The following is a 22,719-nucleotide window of genomic DNA, read 5'->3' as shown; positions in this document are numbered from 1 at the left end:
TTGTCCTAAACCCAGCGCTCACTACAGAGCTATGGTTTCTGCTAAGCACTCAATAAGTACCACAGTTTTAAAGCCCCCTACTTCACCTTTATCTTCTCATACATTACAAGTCATGCCCCTCCCTCCTCCTTCTCTTAAAATCAGGTTGGAAATAAATGACAAAACTAGGAAACCTCTCCATAGCAGCGCTAGAGTTTGCCTCTTTAAGGAAATTTCCTCACTCATTAAAGAGTGAGGGCAAACTACTCTCAACTGGGGCTCTGCTCCCGCCCCCAGAGAACAGCTGAAAAGGCAGAGGAGGGTTACAGAAAATTGGTGAAAGGCAGAGAGAGCTGGAGGGTTTTAAGGTTGAAGAGGACTGGGCTTTTTTTATGGCCTTCCTTAGAATTGGGGCTACTATCTGGCAGGGATTTCTTGCATGTTGCAGTTCAGGAGTGTGATTGTCTAAGAAGAATCCAGGTAAGTCTTCTTAAGCTGGGGAGGAGAGAGAAAAGGAGATAGAGGGAAAGAGAAGGTCAAATATGTGTGGTTCAACTGTGTAGTTAAAAATTCCAGCAGATTCCAGAGGGTAGACCAGTGGAGGGGGGTTGGCCAGTTGAGGAGAGATGGAGCTGTGGAATAGTCTGTGCTGGGTCCTTGGGGAGTCAGAGTAGTGGGTGGGTTGTGCTGGGTCCCTGGGGGGGAGTTTGGGGTGTTGGAGGGTCCATGTTGGGTCACTGGGGGAGATGCAGGGATGGAGAAGGGAAAGTCAGAGTTTTGGGTAGTCTGTGCTGGGTCACTGTGGGAGGGATGGGGGTGTTGACTGGTCCATACTGGGGAAAAGTCAAGGATGGAGTGGGGAGAAACAGGGGTGTTGAATGGTCTGTGGACATGTGCGTTACCACCCCATGATTCCTCCAAGCAAGTTGGAGGTCCTGCTGGAGCCAGAGTTCTGCGCTGGAAGGATGTTGGGGCAGACCAAGATGCTGTCACTTGTCATCTTAAATAGGTGCCAGGCTTGGACCTCATAATAGCTCCCGAACTCCATTATTTCACTATCATGGTATTTGTTAAGCATTTACTATGTGTCGAGCACTGGTGCCAAAGTGGCACCTATGCTGCTGTGGGGATGAGCCTTGCTGTTGGGGGAAATTTTGCCAGGGTGATGTCAGCACTGCCGATGGTGGCCTGGCGGGAGCTGGATGAGCAGTAGTGATCTGTGATTCGGAGGGGCCGGTGAGGTCCTGGGTGAATAGTGTGAATTCTGCCTCACCTGTTGCTGTGGGCATTTGTGCCCACCTGGCTGGAACCTTGCTCTGAGTTGATGATAATTACGGTATTTAAGGGCTTACTATGTGCCAAGCCCTGTTTCAAGCACTCTGTGTGTTGGCAACCCTCACTCCAGTGGTAGGGGAGATAGAGTTGGACAGAGTGCCCAGTGGAAAGTCACTAAACTTTTTTTTCCACTCAGGCCAACTTGACCCCGCTGCTGGAGCCAGAGAAGGACTACAGACAGTTTTCTCATTTCTATATCCTTGGCGGGCTTCTCGACCCCCCGGCAGCTGATTTGTCAGATCTGTTATATTGTACTCTCCCAAGTACTTAATATGGGGCTCAGCACACAATAAGTGCTCAATAAATACCTCTGATGATGTTGATGATCTACAGGTTGCTTGGCAGTGGATGGGTGGCAAGTTTGCTGGAGCCAAATCTGGGTGGCAGAGAGACTCATTGACATGATGGAAGTCAAGCAACCCAAATTAGGCTGGCAAAACGTTGACTGGGCCACAGATTAAAATGAGCAGGTGGTCAGAGCGGATCCCAAGTGGAATCCCAGCAAACTAACGGGGAAGAAAATCAATCAGTGACATTTACTGAACATCAGCAGTTCGCAGACCACCCTACTAAGGGCTTTGGAGAGTGCAAGAGGTAATACCCATGATCTCTGCCATAAGGAGCTTTCAATCTACGCCGTGCAGAGCACTAAGCATGTGGGAGAGTACGATAGAGTTAGTAGTCAGGATCTTTGCCCTTAAGGAGCTTATCTACTGTGGGCAGAGCATTGTACTAAACACTCGGGAGAGTACTGTAAGCTCACTGTGGACAGGGAATATGTCTGTATATGTTGTACTCTCCCAAAAGCTTAGTACAGTGCTCTGCACAAAGACCTCAATAAATACAACTGAATAGGTAGACAGGATCCCTGCCTTCAAAGAACTCATCCTAGTGCAAGGAGACAGATACTAAAAAAAGAGGGGGGGGGGAAGCAATGAAAAGGTTAAAGCAATAGGCCTCTCAGGAAAGGCTAAAGCAACTGGGGGTTGTTTAGTTTGGAGGAAAGAAGGCGAAGATGGCCAGATTTTTAAGAAGATACTGTCCAATAATTCTCTAAATTGGGGCTAAGCATGAAGAGATGGATTTTAAATCACTGGAGAGATTTAGGTTGGATTATGAGGAAGAATTTACCGACAGTCGGGGTTAAATCCTGAAATGGATGCTTCTCAAAAGGGACAGGATCTGAAATCCTAAGAATCCCAGCTCTGCCACTCATCTGCTGTCAACTGTCTTTATTTAGCATTTATTAAGGACTTGGGAGAGAACAATTTAAGATACATTTCCTGCTCACAATGAGTTTACTGTCTAGGCTGGAAGAGGCTGTGTGACCTTGGGCTGGTAACTTATCTGGGCCTGATTTTCCTCATCTGTAAAATGGGGATAAGGTATGTTCTCCCTCAGGCTTTGACTTTGAGCCCCACATAGGACAGAAACTATCTAACCTGATTATCTATCTACCCCAGTGCTTGGCACATAACTGTGGGAGGGAACATACCCACTACTCTGCTGTATTCCCTCAAATGCTTAGTACAGTGCTCTGAACAAAGGAAGTACTCAATAAACACTGATGATAGGTGTGGTATTTAGATGCATACTGTGTCGAACACTGTACTAAACACTGAGGTAGGTATATGACGATCGGGTTCCACATGGGGCTCACAGTAAGTAGGAGGGAGGACAGGTATCTGAATCGCCATTTTACAGATAAGGTAACAGGCACAGAGAAGTGAAGTGACTTGCTCAAGGTCACTAAGTAGGTAAGTGGTGGAGCTGGGATTAAAACTCAGGTCCTCTGACTCCCAGACCTGTGCCTGCTGTACTGTGTGTTGTAGGCAGGGAATGTCTGTCTGATTGTTATATTGTACTCGCCTAAGCACTAATACAGTGCTCTGCATACAGTAAGCAGTCAAATATGATTGACTCAACTAGCCCACGCTCTCAGGTAGAAACATTTAAGACATGCCACAAGTATTAGTGATTTTTTTTATTAGATTCCATCCTGAAATTGGCTGCTCGGCTCACCCTGGGGGAGTTTGTGGGCTGCCAACTTCTCCTCCTGGGCTTGGGAAAAAATTGGGGGTGTTTGGGCACGTTCCCCCCCCCCCCCCCCAATCTCATCCCTACTGGGGAATCGAACCCCCATCCAAGTCCGTCTTGGTGCTGGGGGCCAGACAGCCAGAGGACGGTTTTGGTGCAATAGCCCCGGTTTTCCCTCGGCAGTGTGAGTTGAAAAGATTCCTGACGTGAGTCCACCCCGTCACTTCCGTCGTCTGCTGGGTGATTGAAGTTCTCCGTCTCCACGGAGTTATTTCAGAGCAGAACCCAGGGAGGTGAGTGGGCGGTGGGGGCGAAGCTGATCCCCTTGCTTCAGGTTTTGATATTTGACTTTCATTTGTGCAAGAGTGAGTTGGAGGGGGAGCGAGGTGGGGAGAAGCAAACGGTTGAGCTCTTTTCCAAATTCCTTTGAGCTGAGCTGCTCAGTCAATCTATCAGTGCCTGGTCCTTGCTCACCAGCTTGACAGAAATTTCAACCAAGCTGTATCCTTGCTGCTAAGAAGCCTCCTCCTTGATTTGTTTCCCGCAACCCAAGCTGTGTCACACAATGCCCCTTCCCTTAGCACTTGTGTACCCACCCATCCTCAGCCCACACCCAGAGGTTTATACCCAGCAGCACGCTCTGATTTATTCAACTACTTCATCCCTATTTATTCGCTCTACTGACTACCAGTCCCTATTCTTTTTTTCTTCCTCCTTCCCTCCCTGGTTTGCAGCGTAGCTTTTTTTTCCTTACACTATTTTAAACACTTACTATGTATCAAACACTCTTCTAAGCACTAGGGTAGATTAAAAATTAGGCCGGTCTCGGACCCTTTCCCATGAAGGGCTCACGGTCTAAGTAAGATGGAAAACAACAGGAGAACTGAGGCCCAGAGAAGTGAAGTGACTTGCCCAAGGTCGCACAGCAAGCATTTGGCAGAACTGGGATTAGAACCCAGGTCCTCCGAGTCCCAGGCCTGTGCCTTTTCCAGCAGGCCATTGACTTTCTGAATTATTGAATCTCTAGGGGTTTGCCAGAGCCCTGGGATCCCTTGCCTGCCTTCTGGGGGTCAGCGTCCAGTGTCTCTGTGGCCCCAGATCTGCCCCTGGCCAGTTGTGGGGCCTCCGATGCATCTTCTGACCTCCCTAGGCCTCAGTTTCTTCCTCTGTTAAATGGGGATGATGATACTTGCCTCTCCCCACCTCCTGGGGATTGGAGAGGATTCAGCAACAGTCATGAGTAAGTTCAAGGGCCGTGACTCACTTTATTATCATGGCAGAGAACTGAGAGGAGATGGGCAGGTGCCCTGCCCTCTTGGGGGGGTCCCGTGGTCCCCGATCGCTAGTCGGAGGGGGCCCTGCACTGGAGCAGGGGTGCCTAGGTCTATGCTGGACTGGGTTGGAGGGTGCCAATGTGGGGCGTAGTCTGGGAAACTCTGGGTGTTTGGGGACGTGGGTCCGGTTGTCCATCCAGGCCTGTCCAGGTCACCCTCCCGCTCCCGGCCCCGGCCACGCCATCTCCTCAGTAGCTCGGGGTCAGGAGTGAGAGCTCGGTGATCGGCCGCCACCGAACACGCCACCCGCCCGCCGCCTTCATGCATAAATCATGTGCGGGCAGCCGGGCGGAGCGGAGGAGCAACCCGTCTTCCCGGTGCTCCGGGGCCGGCCGGGGAGCCCCCGGGTCTGCCCGCCCAGGGCCGGCAGGAGTCCGAGCCCAGGACCGGGTCCTCCCGGGGCCTCTGCGGCCCCTTCCGGCCGGGAGATGCCCCTAGGGCTTCGGCCACGGGAGGATATGGTGCTGCCACCCCTGTTGCCCTGGGCCAGACGCCCACCGCGGAGACATCGGGCTCAGAGGCGCCTGCTCAGCCGTGAGTGTCCTGGGGGACGAGGGAGGTGGTCCGGCTCCCTACCCCTACCCGTCCCCCACCTGGCTAGTAGATGGAGGTCACGTGGATGTGCCGGCTACTGGGGTGATGGCCGAGGGGGTTCCGGTCTCCTGGGCACCTCCTCCGCCTGACCCGTCCAAGGATGGGGTCGGTTTTTGCGGTGTCGTGTTGCAGGGGGCACGTTAGCGGTGGCCAGTGTGGAGCTGGGGCGGCATTAACGGTAGCCGGCACCGAGGGACGCGGAAGATGACCTTCAGGCCCTCCCGAACCCTATGTCCAGACCCTGTCCCCACTGGAGCAGCCCCAGCCTTAGGTTGCGTCTCTTATTTTTATTATTTTAAATTCTTTTTTTTATGGTATTAAGCGCTTACTATGTGCCAGGCACTGTTCTGAGAGCGGAGGTGGATACAAGCTAATCAAGTTGGTCACAGTCCTCGTCCCACTTGGGGCTTGCGGTCCTAATCCCCATTTGACCGATGAGGTAACTGAGGCACAGAGAAGCAAAGTGACCTGCCCAAGATGGTACGGCAGCTAAGTGGAGTCGGGGTTAGAACCCGGGTCCTTCTGACTCCCGGGCTCGTGTCCGGCTGGAGTCTATCTTGGATCCCAGGGTCCCGTCCTCCCCCGGCACACCAGGTCTTGGTCTGCAGAAATAATTGGCCACTGGGGAGCCAGGGGTCCTGCCCTGCAGGACAGCTGGGTGCTGGGGACCATCCCCTGACTCCACTCCCACTGGATGGCTGGGACTCAAGGAGGGCACTGGACCCACCCATCTGGGTCACGGACAGGGTGATCCAAACCCTCTCCCCGACGCCAGGGCGGATGCCGTAACTGTTCCTCCAGAGATGGCTGTGTCTTGTCCCCAGGGCAGGGGGTGTCTCTGAGGCCTGTGCTAATTGTCCATAATTACCTTGTTGTGCTTGACCTTCGTAAAGGCAGCTAATGAAATCTGATTCACCTTGGGCAGGTGACCCCCGGGGGCACGCAATGCTAGTCCAGGGAAGCCGTGGGTTGTCCAGCTCCTGGCACTTCCTCTCCCAGGGGGGCGGGACTTCAGCACTGGGCACGAGTGAGAGACACAGAGATAGCAGCTGATGTCTGTGGATTTGGAAGGGTGCCGTCTCGGAGGAGCTGCCCCTTCCCCAATTTGCCCAGAGTTCAGGACATGACGGTCTTTGGCGGGCAGCGAGAACAGCGACCATGCTGCTTGGGGAGGTAAGATCTCTCTCTCTTCCTGGGACGGCCTGCCGGACAGTCCGGGGTCCAACTGGCCCGTCCCCATCTGCTTTGGATGCAGTGCCAGAAGCCTTTCCATCTGGGACTCTTCTTGAAAAGTCGCAGCGCTTAGAGACTCTAGAACCCTGGCACTACCCAACCTCAGCTCCCCTCACTTTTGTAAGCTACATTGTGCCGGACATATGTGCCCACCTTCCTGGGGTCTTCACACGCCCTTCTGGGCACCCCCGGGAACAGAGAGAAATGCCAACCTGAATCGTTCCCTTCAGGTGAAACCCCCCCCCCCGGGGTTTCGTTTTTGTTACTCGTTACTGTTATTTCAGGAGTCTCCAGAGTTTATGGAGGGTAAGTGGACTGGCGAGTCTTCCCCACCACAACTTCTTCCCCATTCCCCACCCTCGGTGGGTTTGAGGGACGATGCCCACGCTCCCAGAGAGAGAGCCTCCCCTCTGCCAGGAGGCACTGGGGCCTAAGGGTGGGCCGTGGCCGATAACTGGAGGAATGGACTGCTCAAAATGGTGGCCGGGATTACGGACGGTCCAGTGGCTGGCATCGTCGAGGGAACAGTGCTAACTCGTAGTATGTCATCCGAGGAGGGGGCGGGGGTAGGTCTGGGAGGGGAGGGGAACAGGAGGGAAGAGGTTTTTGTGTCTGAAGTGGTCAGAATTCCTCCGTGATTGCTAGGACTGTCTTGCTAGCACCATTTGAACAGTGGTATTGATTGAGCTCTTACTGTGTGCAGAGCACTGTATGAAGTGCTTGGAAAAATACAGTACAAAAGAGTTGTTATCCCTACCCCCCTACTTTAAACTGTGAGCCGCATGTGGGACAGGGATCTTGCCCAACCTGATTAACTTATATTTACGCCAGCACTTAGAGTAAATGCTTATACTATTATTACTGTACACCTGAGCACTTAGAGCAGTGCTTGACACATAGTAAGCACCTAAAAAATACCAAAATAAAGGAACTTAACGGCTATAAGAAAGGGGGATCCCAGATCCCACATCCTCAACCACATCCAAGTTCGTCCACCAATGGCTTCTTGCAAATTGATCGCTAAAAGGTTCCCGTCCCGGTTCTGAGGTGGAACCTCGAACAGGTTGAGTGTTTCCAGGCTTCGGTTTCCCCACTTTGTGAAATGAGGATGAGTCGCCACTCTCTCTCCCTCCCTCCCGACCCTGAACGGCCATAGCGTTTGGTACAGTGTTAAGCTCAGTTGTTACCCTCCCCGTGCTGGTGGTTATTCCCCGCAAAGGGAAGAAAGGACCGGAAACCTGAGAACGGAAGGCCTTTTGAATAATTGATGGAGGAGGCATTGATGGCAGGTTCTGGGGGGCGGGCACTGTCTCTGTGGCTCCGTATGTGGACTGGGGGCTAATGGATTCACTAGCCCGGGGCACAGAGTGCGGGTCAGGACTACTCCCAAAAAGAGGCAGCGTAGAAAGCCAGCCCTGAAGGGGTACCGACGCTTTTTCTGGCCAACACACTCTATCCCATCATGGCTGATTGTTCCTATTATTATGATGCTTATCGGTCATTCCATCGTAATCATAACGAATACCACGATTATTATTATTAAGCACTTTAGCATCCTGGCATAATAGAGCACAGACCTGGGAGTCAGAAGGTCATGGGTTCTAATCCCACTCTGCCCCTCGTGTGCTGTGACCGTGGGCATGTGACTTCCCTTCTCTGGGCCTCAGTGACCTCATCTGTAAAATGGGGATTGAGACTGGGAGCCCCATGAGGGACTGGGACTGTGTCCAGCCAGATTTGCTTGCATCCTCCCCGGTGCTTAGTATAGTGTCCGGCACACTGCAAGTGTTTAAATACCGCAATTATTATTATCCCCCGCTTCCTCATCTGTGGCCGGAGAACAGCTCCGCCCCCTTCCTCACCACCACCGCCTTCGACGTGGCCGTGGGCGGCATCTGCCATTGCCAATTATAATAACCGGCCCAGCGGACATGCCGGCATCTAGTAGCTCCCTGTGTCAGTCGCACCCCCCCGGGGTCGTGACCCAGGGTGAGTCAGGCTACAAGCACACGGGTGACACTGAGAGAAACTGAGACTGAGCTCTTTTTTTTTTAATGGTATTTAAGTGCTTACTATGCGCTGAGCACTGCTCTAAGGGCTGGGGTGGATACAAGGTCATCAGGTTGTCCCACGCGAGGCTCGCGGTCTTCATCCCCATTTTGCAGGTGAGGTCACTGAGGCACAGAGAAGTGAAGTGACTCGCCCAAAGTCACACAGCTGACGGGGGCGGAGCCAGGATTAGAACCCATGACCTCTGACTCCTAAACCCCCTGCTCTTTCCACCGAGCCAAGTGGAAGAAAGGACATGAAGTGATCCCTGGTCTTGTAGATTGGATGCTGTAGGTAAAAAGCCTGGCCTAGTGGATAGAGTAAGGGCCTGGAGTCAGAAGCAGCTTGGCCTAGTGGCAAGAGCACGGGTTTGGGAGTCAGAGATCGTGGGTTCTAATCCTGCTCTGCCACTTATTAGCTGGGTGACTTTGGCCAAGTCACTTAACTTCTCTGTGCCTCAGTGACCTCATCTGTAAAATGGGGATGAAGACCGTGAGCCCCACGTGGGACAACCTGATAGCCTCGTATCTACCCCAGTGCTTAGAACAGTGCTTGGCGCATGGTAAGCGCTTAACAAACACCATTATTACTATTAGAAGGACCATGGTTCTAATCCTGTCTCCACCACTTGTCTGCTGTGACTTTGGGGAAGTCAATTCACTTCTCTGTGCCTCAGTTCTCTCACCTTTAAAATGGGGATTAAGACTGTGAGCCCCATGTGGGACCGGGAATTGTGTCCAACCCAATTTGTTTGCGTCCACTCCAGCGCTTAGTGCAGTGCTTGGCGCATAGTAGGCTCTGAACAGATGCCAAAATTATTTTTTGTTGCCGTTATTCTCAGCCTGCCCAGCAGCACTTCCTATATCCCGTCTTCAAATTCCGCCCCCTCTTCCTCCTTGCTTGACTTTCCCACCTCTGCCTCCCTCCCATCCCCTGCCACGGCTATTGAACGGGAACATTTTAAATGATCCTCGGGAGGGTCCCGGGATTCTTTCTTATTTTAATTGTCAATTGTGTCTGAGATGACTGGCTCCCGGAGTCAAACTGTGTACTTACACATGCAGAGTCGAGCCATGTACTTATATGGGAAAATATACTTTCACTCTCCCAGGGGGACGGCAAGATGGCCTGTTAAGTGCCCTAATAAAATGCACTTAAAATGACAAAATGGAAGCAATTTCTCGCTCCCCTGCACACAATAGCTCCGATTAATCATACAGCTTTGGGAAACAGAACACACTCAGAACTTTTCAAGGCTGCTGTAATCACCTTGGCCTGATGACTGAGTAGAATTTACTTCCCAAACTCTGCCCAGATCCAAACCTACCAAGACCATGACACCCTCCGTAATTTGTGTTTGAATCTGTGATTCCAAAAAGCTGGCGGCTTTTTCTTAAATGGTATTTAAGCATTCACTACGTGCCAGACACTCAACTACGCCCTGGGGTAGATAGAAGCTACTCATACGGGACATGGGCTGGGCCCAACCTGGGACTCAGTCTTCATCCCCATTTTACAGGTGAGGGAAACGAGGCACAGAGAAGCGAAGAGACTTTCACGAGGACACACAGTAGACAAATGGTGGAGCCGAGATTAGAACCCAGTTCTTTCCGACTCCAAGGCCCCGCTCTCTATACCTGGCAACGCCTCTTCTCCTGGCCAATGTGGATCATATGCACTCTTTCAGTAGTATTTATTGAACATTTACTGTGCGCAGAGCACTGTACTAGGGGCCTGGCAGAGTACGATACCAAAGACACACTCCCTGCCTGCAGTGAACTTACAGTCTAGAGGGGGAAGACAGACATTAATATAAATCCCAGCCCGGCCACTCGTCTGCCGTGTGATCTTAGGCAAGTCACTTCACTTCTCTGTGCTTCAGTTACCTGATTACCCTGTATCTACCCCAGCGCTTAGAACGGTGCTCTGCACGTAGTAAGCGCTTAACAAATACCAACATTATTATTATTACCTCACCTGTAGAATGGGGAACAAGACTGTGAGTCCTACACGGGACAGGGACTGTGTCCAACCTGATTTGCTCGTATCCTCCCGTGCCTGGTACGTAGTAAGTGCTTCAATACCATTATTACTATAAAAAATAAATTAGAAATACATAACTACTGTGGAAGGGGAGTTGAATAAAGGGAGAGAGTCAGGGCGATGCAGAAGGGAATGGGAGAAGAGGAAAGGAGGGCTTAGGGAAGGCCTCTTGGAGGAGATGGGCCTTCAATAAGGCTTTGAAGGGGGGGAGAGTCATCGTCTGTTGGACATGAGGAGGGAGGGCGTTGCAGGACATGGGCGAGGGGTTGACGGAGAGACAGGTGAGATCGAGGTACAGTGAGAAGTTTCCCTCAGCAAAATCTAAATGAAGAAGGCTGGAAAGAGGCCGGTTGGGATGATGGGAGCGGAGTGTTGGATCTGGCTAGGTCTCCCCTGAATCCTCCCAAGAGGAAAGGAAGCCCGTGCATAATTCAGCGGCTTCTCCCCGGCCTCCGGTCCTGGGTCGGCTGGCCTAGGGGTGCGGGCAGGCCAGTTTGCATCTCCGATTACAAAATGTTCTGCGGTTTCATTAATATCTTGTCGCTCAAACCTTGAGCCTGTGGCTTTCCCTCCTACTCCAGCTTCACCACAGAACAATAATAACATTAATGGTGTGTAAGCGCTTACTATGTGTTAGACACTGTTCTAAGTGCTGGGGTGGATACCGGTAAATCGAGTTGGACGTGGTGCCTTGTGCCATGTGGGGCTCACAGTCTCAAACCCCATTTTACAGACGAGGTAACTGAGGCACAGAGAAGCCAAGTGACTTGCCCAAGGTTACACAGCAGGCAGGTGGCGGAGCCGGGATTAGAAGCTTCTGACTCCCAAGCCCATGCTCTATCCGCTACGACAAGCTGCTGCTGAACGAAGAAACAGCTTGGTTTAGTGGCTAGAGCGTGGGTCTGGGACCTGGGTTTTAATTCTGGCTCTGCCACTCATCTGCTGTGTGACCTTCTATGTGTCTCAATTTTCTCAACTGTAAAATGCAGATTCCATGCCTGTTCTCTCTCTACCAAGTCTGTTATACTCTTCCAAGTGTTTAGTACAGTGCTCTGCATACAGTAAGCACCCAATAAATTATTGGACTGTGAGCCCTAGGTGGGACCTGATTACCTTGTATCTACCTCGGCGCTTACCCCATTTTACAGTTGAGGGAATTTAGGCACAGGAAGCAGTGACTTACCCAAGGACGCACAGCAAGCAGCTGGGAGTGTAGGGATTAGAACCCAGGTCCTCAGACTCCCAGGCCCATGCTCTTTCCATTAAGCCAAGGTGCTCCTGCTGCTTTTTTGGGGGGCGGTGGATGGGGTGTTCGAGATAGGTGGGGACCCAAAATAATAATGTTGGTATTTGTTAAGCGCTTACTATGTGCAGAGCACTGTTCTAAGCGCTGGGGTAGACACAAGGGAATCGGGTTGCCCCACGTGGGGCTCACGGTCTTCATCCCCATTTTCCAGATGAGGTCACTGAGGCCCAGACAAGTGAAGTGACTCGCCCACAGTCACACAGCTGACAAGTGACAGAGCCGGGATTCAAACCCACGACCTCTGACTCCAAAGCCCGTGCTCTTTCCACTGAGCCACGCCGCTTCTCAAGACAGAAGACAGTTGGGGGGCAAGAGGACTGTTTTGGGTGGAGGGGATCATGCAGGTGGTTGGTGGTGGTCTGAAGGAAGAGCGGTTTGGGAAGGTCAGCAAGGCTCGGAGGTGGGCACAGCCCTTCGCGGCTCAGGGGACTTCCTTCTTCGGCCTCGAAGCCGCCGCTGGGTAAGTGGCGCATTTGTGTCCGTTGCCGTGGCAGCCGAGGGGCACGGCAGGTGGCCCCAGAGCAAGACAGAGCCCAAATCCGCTCTTGGCAAGATGCTTACCCACCAAGGGAGGAGCCCCGGATCCTAGCGGAGGGCCGGCTGAGGACTCGAGGGGCCTGGGCCTGATCCCTGCTGCATTTCCCATGACAGCAATGATAATAATCATAATCCTGCTATTTGTTGAGCGCTGACTTCGTGCCGGGCACTGTACTAAGTGCTGAGATAGAGACCGTGTCCAACCTGATTTGCTTGTATCTAATAATAGTAATGACTGTGGTATCATTACCATATGAAAAATGCTGGGGTACGTTCGGGATAATCAGATTGGATAGCCCCTGTCCCACAAGGAGCTCCCACGGGGAGGGAGGACAGGCATTTAATCCCCATTTTGCAGATGGGGAAATGGAGGCCCAGTGAAATGACTGGCTCAAAATCACCCAACAGTTCATTCAAATCATTCAATAGTATTTATTGAGCTCTTACTATGTGCAGAGCACGGTACTAAGCGCTTGGGATGAACAAGTCGGCAACAGATAGAGACGGTCCCTGCCGTTTGACGGGCTTACAGGCGAGCCAGGATTAGAACCCACACTGGAGTAGGCCAAGCGATGCCCATGATCTGGGCTTTCCCTGCAGCAGCTCTCATGGGCAGGGACAGGGCAAGGAAGGCCAATGGGATCTGCACCCGGGTCACCCTGCTGCATCCGGAACACCGGTCAGGCGGAGGGTCTCCCCGCCTCAGTCCCCGTCCTGCCCCAGAAGCGAGGCCGGTGGCCGGCAGGGAAGAGAGGCACAATGGGAACCTCTGCGAGGCTCCAACGGCCGATTGGCTGAGGTCCGAGGCGCGCCCCTCCTCCCCCCTCCCGGGCAAACCCCGGCCTATTTTCCAGCACGCGTCCCCGCTCTGGGAGGCCGGAGTAGGCTCGGGAAGCAGGGGCCGGGGAAGCCGCTGGGTCAGGGACAACTGGAGCTGACAGGCCGGGCTCACGCAGGCCCGGCCTTGGGACGCGTTCCGTCTGAGCGGCAGATCCTGCGGGGCAGGGGACCGGGCCCGGAAGGACGAGAGCGGGTGTGATGAGGTACCCGACTGTTTTCTGCTCTCTTTGTTCCCGGGGTCACGGGGGTCCCGTTCATCCAGTGGGTTTCGGGGGCCCCTGGCCCCAGGTCCTCTGCCTCGCCACGTCTGCCCGGGCCACGGTCCTGTGCCAGCTTACACGGTCTTGGGGAGGCTCCCTGCCGCTGGGTTGATCGAAATTCCCACACGTGTCCCGTCGCTGCATCTTCTGAAGGCCCGAAGGGGCCCGGGGATCCACTCGCCAGCCCTTTTCCGGAAAACGGCGGCATGGACGCCGATGACCACGGGTCACCAGGCCACAGCTGGTGAAGGCCAGATTTCCCGGGAAAAGGATGGTGGGGGTGAGGGCTTCGGGAGCTCCTCCTTTAGACCGGAAACTCTTCAAGGGCAGGGATTGGTTTTGCCTCTCCACGCTCCCAAGCGCTCAGCACAGCGTTCTGCATGCTGTAGGCACTTCATCCAGGCTACCGACTGAATGCTTGAGAAAAAGCAGCTGGGACAAGAAGAGTGAGGTTAATGTCAGCTTTGGGAATCAGCAGCATCTTAAGAAAATACTCTTTCTGATAGCCATGAGGCGTGGTGTTAGGTGATGGGAGGCCTTGTTTCAGGAGGGGCAGGGGGGCGTCCGGTGGAGTCTGACCACACCGAGGCAAAACTGACCATGATGGAGCAATGGTATCTGTATTGACCCCCACAGACTCTGGGGTCGCTGACCCAAGGCGGGGTGGCGTGCTGCTCTTCTCTTCCTCAGCACCTCACAGGTTGGGATCAATTGATTTGATCCATCGACTGTAAGCTGGGAAGGAGAGCCTGAAGAGCCAGATGAGAAGGGAGAAAGCGGTTGGATTTAGAGGTGGTTCCGGCTTCCTCCAGGGAAGGGTTGGACACGGTCCCTGCCCCAGATGGGGCTCACGGTCTTAATCCCCATTTAACAGATGAGGTAATGGAGACAAAAAGACATGAAGTCATTCATTCAGTCGCATTTACTGAGCACTTATTGTGTGCAGAGCACTGTACTAAGCACTTGGGAGAGTATGATACAGCCATAAACAGCCACATTACCCGCCCACAGTGGGATTACAGTCTAGAGTGGAGGAGTGTTTTTGCCCGAGGTCACTCAGCAGACAAGTGGCGGAGCAGGGATTAAAGCCCAGGTGGTTCCGGACTCCCAGGCCTGTGCTCTATCAACTAAGCCATGCTGCTTCTCTTATCAGAGATCTCTGCCCATCGCCCACGCCGTAGGGAACTGACGGCCTTCATGGGGTTGGGGAGGGGTCCGGCGGGGGTCGGAGTCAGGAAGGGCTAACTGGCTCTCCCTGGGTAGCCTGAAGACACTGGGGGTGAAGGAGGGGCACGGTGACATATTGTTCCGGGTGACCACAGGGGTCTTGATCAGAAGGAGGCGGGGAGAGACAGGATGGGGTTGGACAGATGGAGAAAGGAGGCTGGATGGGCGGAAAAAGAGAAGGAGAGACAGAGGAGAAATAGAGACAGAAGGACAGAGGTGTGGGAGAAGGGATGTGTGTGTGTTTTGTGTGTGGCAGTTTCCTTGGCAAATTTCTGGGAAGACAACAGGCACGTCCCCATGGAAACCCCCCCGCCGGGGGCTCCCCGGCACAGAACACGGTCACCCCTGCTTCAGCTGAGAGACAAACAGCCTGACCAAGTGGCTATTCAAGCTGAGCTCCGGCTTTTCTGCACAAAACCCTTGGTACAAAACAGGAAGGGCGAGAGAGAGAGAGAGAGAGAGAGAGACGCCCCTCCCTCCCTAACCTGCCTTGCGGATTCAGCCTAGTTCTCCCCCTCTGCTGCCTGGCAGGGACGTGCAGGGGTCTGGGGTCCACGCTGCAGGAAGAGATCTTCCCCAGTTTCGCTGTCCAGCCCACACAGTGCCCTGCCCACGTAGTGTCCTGCCTTTGCGATGTCCAGCAGGGATTGCCAGCCCACCCCCAACTCAACTTGGAGAAACGCTGATTTTTTTTTTCTCCTCTAATGCTAACCTTCTCACTGTATCTCCATCTTGTTTATCTTGCTGCCGACCTCTCACCCGTGCCCTTTCTCTGGCCTGGATGGTTCTTCTTCCTCTTATCGGACAGACAATTACTCTTCCCCGCTTCAAAGCCTTATTGAAGACACACCTCCTCCCAAGAGACCTTACCTAAGTCCTCTTTTCCTCTTCTCCCACTTTGAGCCACCCTGACTTGCTCCCTTGATTCATTGTCGTATTTATTGAACGCTTACTGTGGGGAGAGCACTGTCCTAAGCACTTGGGAGAGTACACTGTAACTATAAACAGACACATTCCCTGCCCGCAACAAGCTTACAGTCTAGAGGGGATAGGGTCATCACCTCCAGAAAGACGGGGGCCAAGGAAGGTGATGTAATTTTCGGGACTTGTGTTGTCTTTGGTCCTGTGGCATGTGGGAACAGAGTCCAGGGAGGATTTTAGAGTGGATGGGCTCTGCCCGCCGGAAGTGCCCCATCTCAGGCACACAGCAATGTCCACTGTTGGTGATGTTTGTGAAGACTGGTTTAGTGGAGAGATCGTGGGCCTGGATTTTACTTCCGGCTTTGCCACATAAATGCTGCGTGTCCTTCGAGAGTCACTTAACCTCTCTGGGTCTCCATTACCTCATTTGAAAATGGGGATTAAGAGGGTGAACCCCATGTGGGACAGGGACTGTGTCCAACCTGATTAACTTGTAGTCACCCCAGCGCTTAGAACGGCGCTTCGCATTTGGTGCTTAACAAGTACCACGATGACGACGATGATATCCGTTAGACCTGCTTCTAAACTCTCCCGCCAGTGTCAGCAGGTCCACTGGGATTGACAAGTAGCGTTTTTAAACTTCCGTTCCCCCAGTCCCATCCCGTCCTGGGTAGCCATTCGTGGCTGGGCCAGGCCGGGAATGGGGAAGGGAGGGACCAGGGTTAGGGAGGGTGTTCTGGGAGAGTGGTGGGATTGGAGTGTGGGTGTCTTGGGGGGTGAAGGGGGATCTCCCATGCAACCCACCCGGGTACTGTCACAAAGTGGGTATCGTTCTTGGTCTGGGTAAAGTTGAGTACCCTGGGAGCGCTCGGAGAGCACTTCACCCTCTGAGGTGAGCCAGTTCGGATGCAGGATGTGGGGGGACCTGTGCCTGGTAGATGGGAGAACTGCTGCCGGGGTTTGGGGGTGAAGGGCAGTTGGTGCTGGGGTGAAGGTGGAAGTGGACAGGTGCCAGCAGAGAGGGAGGGGAAGGAGTGGAGTGTTCGAGGTTTGGGCGGGGAGGGGTATTGCCAATTCTGCATCTCTCCTCAATGGTTACCAAGCCAACGGTTGTTCCCCCTCTGATTGTTTGTTCCTGTGGCTGCTTTTGGGGTGAGCGGGGAGGTGCGAGGAGATCCAACCCCCTCCCCCAACTGTCTTTTTCTCCCCCCTGTATTGGCCCGTTTAGCAAACACCAGCAGCCAGCCTGTTTACTGCTAAACCCGGCCGAGGGCCGGGAGGAAGCGCGGCCACCCACTTCTGAAAACAGCCTTGCCTCACCCAAATGTCGACAGGCTGATGGGTTCCGGGAGACGGGGCGCCCTTCTGGCTGGGCGTGGGGGGTGGCAACGGGGCGGTGCCTCGGTGGAACAGGATCCCGGCCCCTGCCTGACCACCCCCAGCCCATGTCCCACCACCCCCGGCGCCCTCCCCAGGGAAGTCCGGCCCCGTGGGCTTCCAGGCAGGTGGGGAAGAAGGCAGCTGGGTGGTGTCCTCACCACAGCTTCCGTTCCCATGTGCCCTCTTCCCTGTAGGTTCGAAGAAACAAAAAAGAGAACCTAACTTTGCCACGTGTGGGGTGAGGGGCGGAGGACAAGGGGACCATCTCTGCCCGAGAGAGGCCCCATAATCCCAGCAGCCTCCCCGTCTCCCCCCACTCTCCAGAAGACCAGATGCATCCTACCCCCGACCCTGCCCAGTCCCATCAATCAATTGTGTTTATTGAGTACTTACTGTGTGCAGAACACTGTATTAAGCGCTTGGAAGAGCACAGTGTAACACTGTTGGTTAACGCGTCCCAGGGAAACGTGTCTGCTAATTCTGTTGTACTCTCCCATGGGTTTACTACGGTACTCTGCACATAGTAAGCACTCAATAAATACAACCGACTCCTTGCCCACAGTCTAGAGGGGGAGATAGACATTAATATAAATTGGGATATGTACATAAGTGCCGTAGAGTTGAGGAAGGGGTGAATAAAGGGTGCGAGTGCAAGGACCAAGCGGAAGGGAGCGGGAAAAGAAGAAATGAAGGCTTAGAGAAGCCTTCTTGGAGGAGGTGTCTTCAATAAGGTTTTGAAGCCAGGGAGGGTGATCGTCTGTTGGGTACGAAGAGGGAGGGCTTTCCAAGCCGGAGGCAGGATGTGGGTGAGAGATTGGTGGCGAGAGAGATCGAGATGGAGGTACAGCGTATGGGCTGGGTTGTAGTAGGAGGGCAGCGAGGTGAGGTAGGAGGAGAGGTGATTGCAAGAGGTGAGTGCTATAGCTGATGCCAGGAAGGGGAACGAGAGGCCTCTGGGTCTTTCTGATCAAGAACCTTAATCGCTGTCCCAGTGAAGAGACTTTATTTTGTAGCACAGGGATGTGGCCAGAGACAAGGAAAGGAAAATAAGAGAAGGGTAGGAGGGATGGTGGAAGAGACGGAAAAGAGGAGCAGAAGGACAAGTGACTTAAGGTATTTATCAGGCGCTTACTATGAGCTAAGCACTGGGGTAGATCCCAGATAAGCGGATCCGCCGCGGTACTTGTTTCACGTGAGGTTCCCAGTCTAAGGGGAGAATGAAGACACAGAGCGCCAGAGAGGTTAAGAAGGCCACAGCCCACCAGAGCCAGAACTGGGCTTACCCTAGGCAAAGAGGGGAAGGAAGGGAGAGAGGGTGGGTTGGGGGAAGGAGGAAGAGGGCATCAGAGAATCCAAAGGGAGAGAGGAGATGCGGGGGGAACAGCAAGCGGGAGGTGGCGAGGAGTCAGAGACAGCTAGCAGGAGAACCGGGGGAAGAGGAGTATGGGAGGAAAGGAGAAGTATAGTAAGGGGATATGGTGGGGAAGAAGGTGAGAAGGGGTTGGGTGTAGTAGGGAAAGGGAGGAGGGTTTGGGATTTTTAGGAGGAGCCGGCTGACAGAGGGTTAAGGTCCGATTTCTCCTCATTAGGTCCCTAGGGCTGAGCTCTCCTAGACACAGGCCACGGAGCCGATTTAGATGCACAGTGGGCTGGAAGGGCTTAAAGCTTCCTGCTTTGCATGTGAAAAAGTCCTGGGGGTTGGCGAGCTCAGAATCTCCAGGCCCCTCCACTCCAGGTTTGCGGTCCCTGTCTTCTTCTATTGTACTCTTCCCAGGGCTCACTTAGTTTAGCGTTCTGTACTCAGTGAGAGCTCGGCGAATACAGTTGATTGCTTGAGAAGTGGGGTGGGGTAGACCCGTGTAGGACTGACATTTTGTCATGAGGGGAATCAGTTTTGTGACAACCCCAGGGCTAATCAGGAGTCTGCAGGCCCATCTCCTCCACGAGGCCTTCCCTGACTAAGGTGACAAGAGGAAACCAAAGAAAATGTGAAGGAGCCCCCTCCTCCCACCCCTCAAGCCCCATCCACAGACACACGTACTCACACATTCAAAGGCCTCCTCTTTTGTGTGTGGCCCTCGCTTCTAGGAGTACTGGTCCTCTTGGCTGCCCAGACGCCCTTGGCCCTCCCGGCCACCCAGACCCCTGGCCACCCCGGCCCTCCCGGCTCTTGACCCTGCTGGCTTCTGGCCCTCTTGGCTCCCGACCACCTCAGTTCCCAGACCTCCCAGCTCTTGACCCTCTTTCTCAGCCTCTGGCCCTCTTGGCTCCCGCCCACCTCGGCTCCCGGCCCTCCCGGTCCCGTCAGGAGCCTGGGAGCGGATGGATGGCGTCTCCCAGCTGAGCCATCGCCCGCTGGGGTCAAGAGGACCCGGAGACCTGTTCTGTCGGTGGGAGCGTGGTGGAGAAGGGGGGCAAGAGGGAGTAGCAATGGGACGGGCAGGTGAAGCTGATGGTTTCTAGTGCAGAAGTTGAGAACGGTGACAGGTGGACAGCCCTGAGGGTGGAGAAAGGGAAGTCTGTTGCTGAAGGAGGGTCAAAGATGCAGGCTGGGGCAGTGGCAGGAAGGTGAGGGTCAAGGATGACCAGACGGGGAGAGGGAGGGTTATCAGAAGCCAGGGTTGGAAGCGGCGTGACTTAATGGATAGAGCACGGGCGTGGGAGTCGGGCGGTCATAGGTTCTAATCCTGGCTCTTCCACTTGTCTGCTGTGTGCCCTTGGGCAAATCACATCACTTCTTCTCTCTGCTTCAGTTACCTCATCTGTAAAATGAGGATTAGGACTGTGAGCCCCACATGGGAAAGAGACTGTGTTCAAACCGATTTGCTCGTATCCACCCCGGCACTCAGTACAGTGCCTGGGACACTGTAAGCGCTTAACAAATACCACAGTTATTATCATTAGAGGTGCCCCAAGCGAGTTCCAGGCCTGGGGCGTGCGCGCTGAATGGCAGCCTGGGGAAGCGGCCTGTTCCACTAACAGTTGTTCCGAGTTGAGGGAGCCGGGAGAGGAGAGGGGGAGGTGGGACGGCGCAGAAAGCTGCTTCTGACACTTTTAATTCCTTCAACTCCAAGAATGAGGCATGCTGTCAAGATAACAAATATCCTGACTCAGAGCCAGCTAGGAAGGGAGAGAGAATGAATAAGCGGCTCCGTTCCCTGCTTCATCCCCCTCCCCCTCTGGTGGAGAGAGAAGCGGCCTTGGCCCAGGATCCTCTCCCTGGCTCTGTACTGGCTGCTGGTGCCTGGCTGTAACCCCATCCGTGCGGTCTCTCCGGGGATCTGTCTGGCTCGGGGCCAGCCCTGACCAGAATCAGGGGAAGAGCCCTCCCAAGGAATCTTCATTCCTCGGCTGCAACCAATAATGATGGTATTTAAGCGCTTACTATGCTCCAGGCACTGTACTAAGCGCTGGGGTGGATACAAGCAAATCGACTTGGACACAGTCCCTGACTCCCAGTCCCCACCTCTGCTGGGCTAGGCCTGTAAGCTCGTTGTGGGCAGGGAGTGTGTCGTATTGGACTCTCCCAAGCACTTAGTACAGTGCTCTGCACACAGTAAGCGCTCGATAGATACAACTGAATGACTCTCCATTCTGGGACACCTGCGACTTCCTGCTACCTCGAAGGGAAGCTCCTTTCATTCAATTCATTCAATAGTATTTATTGAGCGCTTACTAGGTGCAGAGCACTGTACTAAGCGCTTGGGATGAACAAGTCGGCAACAGATAGAGACAGTCCCTGCCGTTTGACGGGCTTACGGTCTCATCGGGGGAGACGGACAGACGAGAACAATGGCAATAAACAGCGTCAAGGGGAAATATCCTGCTTCTGCTGTACTTTCCCAGCAGAAAGTACGGTGCCTCGCCCCAAGTGAGACCTCCAGAGATATTACCACTACAAGTCAGTCGGTCGATCGTATTTATTTGCCGTGTGAGGAGCACTGTACTAAATGCTTGGGAGAGTACGACATAACAGATACATTCCCTCCTCACGGTGAGCTTACAGTTTAGAGGGAACTTATAGTCTATTACACAAAGAAGCCGGCTTGGGTTAATGTGTCCACTCCGCCTGGTATTTATTAATGATAAATTAGGATGTTTATTAGAATCACAATGGCACATATTAAGAGGGTGTTTAAGTGTTTACTACGTGCTATGCACTATGCTAGAAGATAAGCAGAGCAGACACAGTTCCTATCCCATACTCGAAGCCTAAGAAGGAGGGGGGACAGGTACCTTATCCCCATTTTACAGATGAGGAAACCAAGGTCCAGGCGGTTAAGAGACTTGCCCAAGGTCACACAGCAGGCCAGGGTCAGAGCAGAATCTAGAACCCAGGTCTCCCGAGTCCCAGCCCGGAGCTCCCACTGATTGATGGATGACCACCGAATCAATCCCAGCCCTTTCGGAGCCCTGAAAATCCCTCATTTTCCTTTGAACCTCCCCAACTTCCCCTCTCTTCTCTCTGCCGGTGATGGTCACTGGAGAACTGGATGTGGTCAGCCCAGAACGGGCCCTTTGACCTCGAAGGCCCCGGTGAGCCCTGAGGCTTTTCACCACTTTTTGGTCATCCTGGACTCCTGCACTCTGCCCCTTTTCTGCACTTCAGCGTCCTCTCAGTGGATTTTTTCCTTCTTCCAGTTCCAGCCCCAATCTTCTATTTCCTTTTCTGTCGTTTCTTAGCACTGCCCGCAGTGAGCGCTTAATAAATAGGACTTGAGCCCCTTATTGGACAGGGATCGTCTCTATCTGTTGCCGAATTGTACATTCCAAGCGCTCAGTGCGGTGCTCTGCAAATAGTAAGCTCTCAAATACTATTGAACGAAATAGGACTGAATGAATGGAAGGCCTCTTGGAGGAGATGTCTTCAATGGGGCTTCGAGGGCGGGGAGAGTCGTTGTCTCCTCCCCCCTCCAACCCTCCTTCATGTGTCTTCTGGTCTAAGTGTTCACACCTCCTCTTCCTGGAAAGACTCTCCGTCCCCACTTCCTACCCCCAAATAATCTCCAGGTCCAGCCCCTACCCCCTCAGACCTATCCCCTCCCCCTGCTGATCTGATCTGCAGGCGTCACCCTGCCCGGAAGGAGGTTTGGGGAAGGGGGGGGAGGGTGTCCATTTCCTGATCTGATTGGCAGAAGTCACTTTTCTGCTCTTCGGGGTCCTTAGAGTTAAAGGCCCTTGGGATGAAAAGCTTGCAGAGATAAAGCCAGAGAGGTGGGGCTGGAACCTCCCAGCCTGTGGTCCTCCACATGCACACTTGCACACGCAGGCTCGTGCACGCGCCCACACACACATGCATTCAATACAGTGGCCCTCACATGTGCACCCACACACGTACAGACTTGCATCCTCGTGCGTGAAATCACACAAATGGTGTAGCGGATACCAGCAAGGGCCGGGGAGGCCGAAAGTCAAGGGTTCTAATCCCGGCTCTGCCACCTGTCTGCCGTGTGGCCTCGGGCAAGTCGCTTCACTTCTCGGTGCCTCGGTTATACCATTTGTAAAACGGGGATTGAGACTGTGAGCCCCACGTAGGACGGGGATCGTGTCCAATCCGATTTGCTTGTATCTCCACTCCGGCACTCAGTACAGTTCCTGGCACATAGCTTAACGAGTACCCTAATAATATTATTAATAAACGTGC

At 53.6% G+C, this 22,719-nt stretch overlaps 1 protein-coding gene across 1 annotated transcript in view; it reads left to right on the top strand.

Moving 5' to 3' along the window:
- Positions 1 to 258: 258 nt before the first annotated feature.
- Positions 259 to 22,719, top strand: part of RIPOR2 (RHO family interacting cell polarization regulator 2) — a 70,302-nt gene continuing 47,841 nt past the window's right edge. The window contains exon 1 of the mRNA XM_029053124.2: positions 259 to 459. The gene's annotated coding sequence lies outside the window, so the exon portion shown is untranslated. The remainder of the gene's footprint in view (positions 460 to 22,719) is intronic.

This window comes from Ornithorhynchus anatinus, chromosome X2 (assembly GCF_004115215.2).
Source record: "Ornithorhynchus anatinus isolate Pmale09 chromosome X2, mOrnAna1.pri.v4, whole genome shotgun sequence".
In the NCBI taxonomy this organism is placed as follows: Eukaryota; Metazoa; Chordata; class Mammalia; order Monotremata; family Ornithorhynchidae; genus Ornithorhynchus; species Ornithorhynchus anatinus.
Note: the sequence above shows the minus strand (reverse complement) of the source record. Positions and strands in the feature narration are given on the sequence as shown.